This window comes from Apteryx mantelli, chromosome 2 (assembly GCF_036417845.1).
Source record: "Apteryx mantelli isolate bAptMan1 chromosome 2, bAptMan1.hap1, whole genome shotgun sequence".
In the NCBI taxonomy this organism is placed as follows: domain Eukaryota; kingdom Metazoa; phylum Chordata; class Aves; order Apterygiformes; family Apterygidae; genus Apteryx; species Apteryx mantelli.
In genome coordinates, this window is record NC_089979.1 from 103,972,307 (window position 1) to 103,982,710 (window position 10,404).

Genomic DNA, 10,404 nt, shown 5'->3' on the forward strand with positions numbered 1-10,404 from the left:
GCATTTTGTTTTGTTTTGTTTTGTGAATGTTTTTATTTTAAAATTTAACATATTTTGATTTAAATTTTCAATTTGGCATGCATGCTCTAAAACTTTTCAAGTAAAAAGAAAAGCCTCTTATGTAAAAAGCTAAAATTAAGGTATTGAGCATGAAAAAATAAAGAGGTTCATGAGGTCCATATCTGCCCAGGCCAGAGAAGAACAATGGAGCCATACTACCGCAATTACAACAGCCTACGTGCTACCAGATTTAGCATAGTCTACCCATGGAGCCTACTCATCTAAAGACACCATAATTACATATTCATCATTTAATGCACTGATAAATGAAATAAATAAGTGGAATTAACAATACTCAACTTTCAAGGTGACAAAGACTGTCAGAAAGCATTTTTCCTTAATGTCCTTCAGAGAACTAAGGAAATGATGCTCAAGAAGCATATTGACTTGTTGCTTTTTAAAAACTCTCAAAGGTCCATGGCAGACAGCTGTTCCCCCTTCTTGTGGGCATTCAGATGTGGACCTTTGGAGGCTCAGTTCATTCCACACTCTCAGTTAAGTTTCCATGCACAAGCATTAAGAGCAATAAAATGCAAATTGTTATCTTTTCATTCACCAGGGAAAGGCCAGAAAAATGCTGTGACACAGCACACAACCTTTTAATACCACCCAACTAGTGTTGGCTATTTTATACAACATTATAGGTAATGCTGCACCTGCAACAACACAAAAACAGAGCAATTCATTTACAGCAATACTTGTGCTCCAGATCTGAGTGCACCTTGGCCCTTACTTAACACACAGCTTTAAAGGATTAACAGGATGATAATCTTCCTAGGATCTCTAGTATCTAGCATCTTTGATCCTTCAGCATGGTAAAACAAAAATGTTAGGAAGGAGTTAGGAATAATCTTGAAAAAAGGGTTCGAGCATAGTCCAAAACAGAATAGTATTAGCTGAATTTCTCCATTTTTAAAATCATCTTTTAGTTTGGTTCTTTCTTGATGCCAGTTCAAGGATCTAGAGTGGAAAATGAAACTGATCACTGAATAAAGATAAAATCATGCTCCTGATGGGTTTGGATATAGTGACCATTTATTCAGTAGAAATTCAGGTATGGATATTACTGCCTCTCCTGTACCACATAAAGAACTTAGGTGTCTAACACAAGGTATTAGAATCCTCATTGTGCACCAGGTATCTGAATGTTAGTTGCTGTAAAACTCAGCACGGGTGTCCCATGTTCCACTTTGAAATAGAACAACTTTGCCTTGTTCCAGCCATGAGCATACCTCACCTCACCTCACCCAGAGTACAACAGCCACATGGAGTTTCTTATAGACCAAGAAAAACTAAAATTACAAACCAACAAATACTTCCATATGATCCAATGACACTTGCCTTTTTTATTTGGAGTGCAATCATGTGTAGCTTTGGGGCTTTTAATAACTGTAACTGATACAACTTAATGATATGAATGATTAATTTTAGGCCACTGATCACAAGAACATTTTGTAAAACTCAAGTGGTTGTAGGAAAATTTTAGCATCAAGCTCCATCCCTTTGCAATCCTCGCAAGAAAAACTGTTCCTCATGAAATTTGGAACATGGAGAATATGTATATGTGAGGGAAAAGCTGTGCGAGGAACAGGAAAGTCTGGATTTATTGGCCTACTGGAAAATTTGCTTTCATTTATAATTCTTCTGCTCATATACAAGTTCTTTACTAGAGTGATCCCATAACTCTGCTTGGGTTGAAAAGCTCAATATTGCTCACCTGAATGAAAACGAAAACCTGATTTTTTTTTCTAGACACTAGATGCCACTAGTAAAATACTTATTAAAGCACACCGTATCTACTTCAGTGCTGTCTTTCCCTCTCATAAATGCATCAGAGCAGCAGAAGAGTAAGATTTTTTTCACTCACAGCTAAAGCATGCATAGAATAATTTCTGCAAGGCCTTAAAATTATTTCATAAGGATTTTACTTACATAAGGGAAGGAAAACATAGCGCAACTTTTTTTTTTTTTAGCTTAAGCTTTCCCAGAATTATGGAGCTAGTTTTTTTTAAATTAAGGGACAAGATGTTTTCAGAATAGTTTATGCATCCGTGACTGGAGAGATATTTTTGTGGAAATTTCAGGTGACAGATCACACAGCCAATAAACAGTTATGGAATTGCTAACTATAATGAAGATTTCTCAAGCGAGTTGTGAGTAAGGTAATACCTGCACCAATATTCCACAGAGAAATTGCCAATATTACATTATTGATTTGACTGAATTTATTGACATTCTGATAATTCAGATCCATTGCTTTTGAAGACAAATTTAAATTAATAGCAAGGATATATTCTAGATAATGTGCTTCCTGGAGATTACTGTGCTTCGCAGCTGGTTAAATACACTCAGCCTTCAGTGTGAGACTGCAAACACTTCTAAATTGTGTAGCAGTATCCCACGAAGAGTTATGTCTTATTGCTTTCATAAAATGTGGTTTACACCTCTCTGCATAATTGAATTTTGCTAGGGTTATGGGCAGGCTGCATATTTGTGTGCACCAGAATACTAGGCAGCCCTTGGAGAAAAGCAGTTATTTCTATTTCGTGAAGTCGAATCAGAGATTACTCTGTGAAATTTATGCAGGACATTTTTCACTCTTCTAAAATGTTAATTAACAAGGAGATGAGTCTGTCTAGGAGAAAGAAAAGTCCCATGGAATTATAACTGCTCTTAAAGAAATTTGGAAAGGGTTCTTGGACATTATATATGTGTGTGTGTGTGTGTGTGTGTTACACACATATATATGTCTATAACATATTCCATTACTAATGTAAAGCGTCTATCTCTATTGCCAAAAAAGAAGTTTAGTTCCTACAGTCAAGTCAAAATTTGACACCAGATTAAGATTGTAAATGAAGAACAAATCATGTCAAGTGCATTGGTGGGGCTTAAAGAAGCTGTCAAATTATTCACAAGTACGCACAAACATATATTTGGGGGCAGGCAGGATGAAAGATAGATAGTTCCATACACACAAGTCCATGTGGAGGAAGGAATGAATAAATAAACGAACAAACAAACAGAAAATCTTACACACACATGGTAGTGAGTGAAGGCAGAGTGAAATTATAGCCAACCTGTGCCACTCAGCAGTCCATACCTATCAACGGCATTTTGCTCACTGACTTTAACAGGTTATGGAGAAAACCTGAGTTCATTAATCTTCTCCTCAGACTGTGAAAATAACAACACAGAGCATATTTGCTTGATGCTTAATACTTTTGGAACAGGAGGGAGAGGACTGAGTTCTTCCCAGACAACCAGAACAGCAGTAATGAAGTTTGCTATTCAAAACAAGCAGCATCATATCTCCCCTTCTGAATACAGTGCATGTTTAAATCAACAAAGTCATTGAGTTATTTCATCCTCTGCTACATTATCATTAGTCCTGCTTTTAAGAGCTTTAACAGGTTATTAAACAAAGTTCCATTCAGCAAACAAATAGGTTAAAAAGCAATATAATTTCCTAAGTTGCTAGTGCAATCAAGACCAGCATCCTTAAAAATGTTAATATTTCTATGTATATGCTAAGAAAATCTTATAATTTCATATAGGTTTGATCTTTACATCACCTTGAGCATTATATTTCCCCATCAGTGGACAGGTGCTGCTGTTTAGTGTTTGTTAATGAGGGATCAGTTTGGTAAATCTTGGCACGGCACAGCACTCAGCCACATCAGCTAGCAAACACGCAGAGAAACTGTTTTATACCTGAGATGTTTCGTAATGCAAGAGCGGTCCAGTCAGGCCGACACTTCCTCCTCAGTCTTCAGGACTGCAGCATACAAGCACAACCTGCGAGCTCTCGTTCCCGCGAGGTATTCTCAAGCCAGCTAGATATAGCAAATAGCAGTCCTATCTGCCTTGAGACAAGGCTACGCTCCCTGGACAGTACAACAATCTCATCACCAGAATCCAGTGGAAAACCTAAGAATGTGAATTTGGTTAGTAACAATTTATTAGAGACAACAATGAAGCATTTCACATTGTCTTCAAAATGTCACCAAGTATTATACAAATGTGAGTAGATTTTATAACTTGTTTGTAGACTGATGAAGAAATACACTATCAACTTTGCTCATGCTCTTGAATGAAACAGTAAGATATTTGTACATTGTGAAAATGTTCAAACTTTCCACTTTGTTCCAATAAAGAAACTTCCCAAAGACTCTGGGAATGTTTAAGGAAATACTACCACACATTTTACTTTCCTCTACTGCACTTCAGCACAGAGGCTAACACTAGGTCAGATTCTTGTTCACAAGGAAGTCAAAAAGTAAATTTAATTCAATCTGATTCTTAAAACTGGAAAAATATATTTTTAAAGGTAAGATTTATGATATTCCATTTCAGGAAACAAACCAGAACGTCAGATTTTATTCCTGAGTAGAACTTTAATGTTTTATTTATTTACTGTAAACATGACAATCATTTGCTAAGTTGGTTGAAGCTCTGAAATGGAAATGACCCACCCTTTTCTTAATGTGAGCACATTAGAAACACCCAGAAGCTCTCCACCTCTACCGCTTTCTTTTAGTAATGAACAAACTAGAAGGTAACTTCTGAAATAGAAAAGCCTCAGATTTACTGTGTGCAACAGATCAAATCTAAAAGTAGTTGTAAATAAATCTCTCCCATGTTTGCTGAGACCTCAGAGGGTGAGGTGCTCTCTTCCACTTGTTTTCTCTACCCATTCATTTTTAGCGATCCCCTAGACTGCAACAGTTTCCACCTAGTCCTATCCAAGTCCATAGGAAAAATTTCTTTTTTCCCATCACCTAAGGCCCATTCACTACTTTATTCAGTAATTCCCGAGACTCTGTATATGCTGCCGACTCCCAAGCCTGCTATGTTTTTAGTCTGTGCTGCACATGAGAAACTTCTTCCAACTGTACACACTCAATTGCTCTTCGGGAAGGCATATACTCTTCCAAATCCATAAAATTTAACTTAATCCCCCATACAGCCAGGACAGGGCAAAGAAAGGACCCTTCCACCCTGTTGCCCAGTCACCTCTTTTGAAGAGAAAAGAAAATACAGCAGCGTCTATCAAACAGGAGCATCTGTCACATAATACTTTAATTCCTCTGTCACCACTCTGTCTTTCCTTAGTAAGTGAATGAAGCATCACTGGAGCAGGTTGAAAACAGACACACAATTTTATAGTTTTCAATTTCACTGTATTCCTTAGTGAATCAAGGTTCATTAAGTGATTCACAGATGTTTTAATACAAGTCAACAGGAAGGTATCAATAAAAGTAACTTTTTTTATATATATATGTATGAACTGTGGCTCTGTTTAAAGACATCTGAGGTTGATGAAAAATATGACAGCTCTGACAATCCACAAATGACAAAGGAAATCCTTTTTTTTTTTGTCACATCTTTCAAGGCTAAGGGGAGATGCTGCAGTCCTTAGCAAGGAACACAGAAATGATGCAGGAGTTAACTGTTTTCACATTTTTTAATTTTTATCAAAATCTGGCTTTGGAAAACAAACATAATTCCCATGTTCTCTGTTTGAACCCTCAGAAGCATTAAGTTCCACATTAGAGGCTCTTCTATGCTTCCTGTGTATTGGTGATATTCTGGATGCAACCAGGATTGTGAGACAAGGGCCCCTTTCAGCAAGGCAGCATACAAACACATGTTGGGGTTCAAAACAGTTATAGTCTAACCAGACGGGCAAAAGATAAAGAAGAAATGCAGGCACAGGGAAGGAGAAAAAAACCAACTCAAATACCACGTCAGATCAAAATCAAGAATTGGCCCCGTCTCCGGAGATCCCACAGGATGCTCTTTTCAGCAGTGCATGAGTACCCCTCACCTGGGTTTCCCTGGGCAAGTTCTGCTCCCTGGAAATTTTGTTTGGGTAGAATGAAGCTTGTTTTCACTGGTGTGGGGTTTTGTTTGGTTGTTAGCTTTTGGGGTTGCTTCTTGTTGTTGTTGTTGCTGGGGCTTTTTGACAAGGGGCAGTTTTGAGCATTTGTCTTAAATTCAGTTCAACTTTCTAACAGTTGCATATATTGTAATGCCCCAAGGAAATATAAAACTATCTTTTATGTGTCCTGATCTCCCCCAGACGAATCCTGAAAAGCAGCCTCATGTAACGACAAAAACTTTATCCTTCACAATAACCTGGCCCATAAGACACATCTGAGGACAGAAAGAAGACTAATTCCTACAATTCCCCCCTTTTTTTTTTATAGCCCTTGCATAATAGTGCTAGTTTCGAAATATCTCAGCTACAGTAATGCCTGCCCTTCCACAACTACCTGAAACTTTAAGGCACATCATGAAATAATCGAGTAAAACAGTCAAAAAAAGTAACAAATCATCCATAGTTCCAGTCACTGCACACAAAAAAATCAGTTCTAACAATGTGATGGTAACATTGCCTATCTTTGTATATTCTCAAATACAAAGAAATACAACTGCTTATATATATTTAATTTGTAAAGTTAGGTTTTCATCCTCTTTTAAAAGCAATTAACATGACAGAAGTGAAAATGCAGTACTTATTCATGCAGCAGGGCTGGTTAAAATCTTAATTCTTTTGACCCTCCCTGCATAATCTTCAGTCCAGCTATATGCTTTTCTATAAATTATATTTCAAGTTCTAAGGATAAAGATAAGTCCCTGGATCCCTGTTTTCTCCTCTGGAGTCTGTGTTTGAAATTCATCTATAAAAAAGTTCACACTTCCAGAACGTGTGATCACATCTACTAATTCTACTGCTGAGTCTTGCCATTCTTTGGAGACATAGTTTATTACAAGTTGAGGGTCATGTTCTGCACATATTTACACTGGGGTATATCTGGAACAACTTGGAGCTACAGAATAAATATGGTGTAGATGACACAGGAAGTTTTCCAATAGAAAACTGGGAGAATTGATTTTAGAATAAGTCTATATAGAGAATAAAGAATAAAACATAATGCTGTCATGGATGGCTACGTGCTTTTTAGGAAAGACAGGCCAGGAAAGCGAGGTGGAGGAGTTGCTCTTTATGTGAGAGAGCAACTGGAATGTATTGAGCTCTGCCTAGGGGTGGGTGAAGAGCGAGTCGAGAGCTTATGGGTAAGGATTAAAGGGCAGGCTAGCATGGGTGACACTGTGGTGGGTGTTTACTACAGGCCACCTGATCAGGATGAGGAAGTCGATGAGGCCTTCTACAGACAGCTGGAAGTAGCCTCACGATCCCAGGCCCTGGTTTTCATGGGGGACTTCAACCACCCCGATATCTGCTGGAGAGACAACACAGCTAGGCACAAACAGTCCTGGAGGTTCCTGCAGAGCATTGGTGACAACTTCTTGACACAGGTGGTGGAGAAGCCAACAAGGAGAGGTGTGCTGCTGGACCTCGTACTAACAAACAAAGAAGGACTGGTGGAAGATGTGAAGGTCGGGGGCTGCCTTGGCTGCAGTGACCATGAGATGGTGGAGTTCAGGATCCTGAGAGGAGGCAGCAGGGCACCAAGTAGGATCGCAACCCTGGACTTCAGGAGAGCAAACTTTGGCCTCTTCAGGGACCTACTTGGAGGAATCCCATGGGTTAGGGCCCTAGAAGGAAGGGGCGTTCAAGAGAGCTGGTTAATATTCAAACATCACTTCCTCCAGGCTCAAGAGCGGTGCATCCCTATGAGTAGGAAGTCAAGCAAAGGAGGCAGGAGACCTGCATGGATGAGCAAGGAGCTCCTGGCAAAACTCAACCAGAAGAAGGAAGTCTACAGAAAGTGGAAAGGGGGACAGGCCACTTGGGAGGAATATAGGAACGTTGTCAGAGTATGCAGGGATGCGACGAGGAAGGCTAAGGCCCATTTGGAATTAAATCTGGCGAAAGATGTCAAAGACAACAAGAAGGGCTTCTTCAAATACATCAGTAGCAAAAGGAAGACTAGGGAAAATGTGGGCCCTTTGCTGAATGGGGTGGGTGCCCTGGTGACGAAGGATGCAGAGAAGGCAGAGTTCCTGAATGTCTTCTTTGCTTCAGTCTTTACTGCTCAGGCCAGCCCTCAGGAATCCCAGATCCTGGAGGCAAGAGAGAAAGTCTGGAGAGAGGAAGACTTTCCCTTGGTGGAGGAGGAGTGGGTTAGAGATCATTTAAGCAAACTTGACACCCACAAATCCATGCGCCCTGATGGGATGCACCCACGAGTGCTGAGGGAGCTGGCGGATGTCATTGCTAAGCCACTCTCCATCATCTTTGAAAGGTCATGGAGGACAGGAGAGGTGCCTGAAGACTGGAAGAAAGCCAATGTCACCCCAGTCTTCAAAAAGGGCAAGAAGGAGGACCCAGGGAACTACAGGCCAGTCAGCCTCACCTGCATCCCTGGAAAGGTGATGGAGCAGCTCATCCTGGAGGCCATCTCCAAGCACGTGGAGGACAAGAAGGTGATCAGGAGTAGTCAGCATGGCTTCACCAAGGGGAAATCATGCCTAACCAATCTGATAGCCTTCTGTGATGGAATGACTGGCTGGGTAGATGAGGGAAGAGCAGTGGATGTTGTCTCCCTTGACTTCAGCAAGGCTTTTGACACTGTCTCCCAGAACATCCTCATAGACAAGCTCAGGAAGTGTGGGTTAGATGAGTGGACAGTGAGGTGGACTGAGAACTGGCTGAATGGCAGAGCTCGGAGAGTTGTGATCAGTGGCACAGAGTCTAGTTGGAGGCCTGTAGCTAGCGGTGTCCCCCAGGGGTCAGTCCTGGGTCCAGTCTTGTTCAACTTCTTCATCAATGACCTGGATGAAGGGACAGAGTGCACCCTCAGCAAGTTTGCTGACGATACAAAACTGGGAGGAGTGGCCGATATGCCAGACGGCTGTGCTGCCGTTCAGAGAGACCTGGACAGGCTGGAGAGGTGGGCAGAGAGGAACCTCAGGAAGTTCAACAAAGGCAAGTGCAGGGTCCTGCACCTGGGGAGGAATAATGCCAGTCACCAGTACAGGTTGGGGGCTGACCTGCTGGAAAGCAGCTCTGCAGAGAAGGACCTGGGAGTGCTGGTGGACACCAAGTTAAGCATGAGGCAGCAATGTGTCCTTGTGGCCAAGAAGGCCAATGGTATCCTGGGGTGCATCAGGAAGAGTGTTGCCAGCAGGTCGAGGGAGGTGATTCTCCCCCTCTCCTCAGCCCTGCTGAGGCCACATCTAGAGTACTGTGTCCAGTTCTGGGCTCCCCAGTACAAGAGGGATGTGGCACTGCTGGAGCAAGTCCAGCGAAGGGCTACAAAGATGATTAGGAGACTGGAACATCTCTTTTATGAGGAAAGGCTGAGAGAGCTTGGCCTGTTCAGCCTGGAGAAGAGAAGGCTGAGAGGAGATCTTATCAATGTGTACAAGTATCTGAAGGGAGGGTGTCAAGAGGATGGGACCAGACTCTTTACAGTGGTGCCGAGTGACAGGACGCGAGGCAACGGGCACAAACTGAAACACAGATGCTTCCATCTGAACATGAGGAAAAACTTTTTCACTGTGAGGGTGACAGAGCACTGGAACAGGTTGCCCAGAGAGGTTGTGGAGTCTCCTTCTCTGGAGATATTCAAAACCTGCCTGGATGCAATCCTGTACAATGTGCTCTAGGTGACCCTGCTTGAGCAGGGGGGTTGGACTGGATGATCTCCAGAGGTCCCTTCCAACCTCAGCGATTCTGTGATTCTGTGATTTTGAACCGGAGATCAGTTCCATGACTTTGGGTTGAAATCCGGGAAGTCTAACCGAATATATAGTGTACCTGTGTGCTGAGCTACACTAAGCTCTATTTGTTATTTAATTAGAGATCCAGAGCCATATTCTAATATCCACTTTACCCAGTGTAAATCTAAAGCAGTTGTTTGCCTGTGAAGAGACAAATACCTTCCTACTATTTGGCCAGGAAGGAGGAGGGGAATGCTTGCCAACATGCAGAGAACTGGGAAAGAGAGTTTCAGTTTGAAGATGCTTATCCTCCACCACCAGGCAACAATGTACATCAGCCTCTCCTTGACAGCTAATATTATCAATATATTCAAACCTTTTTCTGTCCATGCTTAACTTTGATAGTTGTCCCAGCACTTTGATTTCTTTTCCTCTGGCAGTACCAGTGCCTCATTTTTCTCTCAAAACAGTGCTCCTATCTCTGCTTTCACAGAGCTCGTGCACTACAGACTGTGGATCATTTTGGACTATCTCAGACTGAATGCACTTATTTGCAAAGTCATGTTTAGGCACACAGGGAAGCAGTCTCTCTGTAGAAGATAAGGCACCCACATATTTCCAATAAAGCAAAATGTTACCACTAACATTCTGCTGGGCTTGCCAGATCTTTCTTTCATTTTCTACATGCCCCTACTTCTGCTGTCAGTT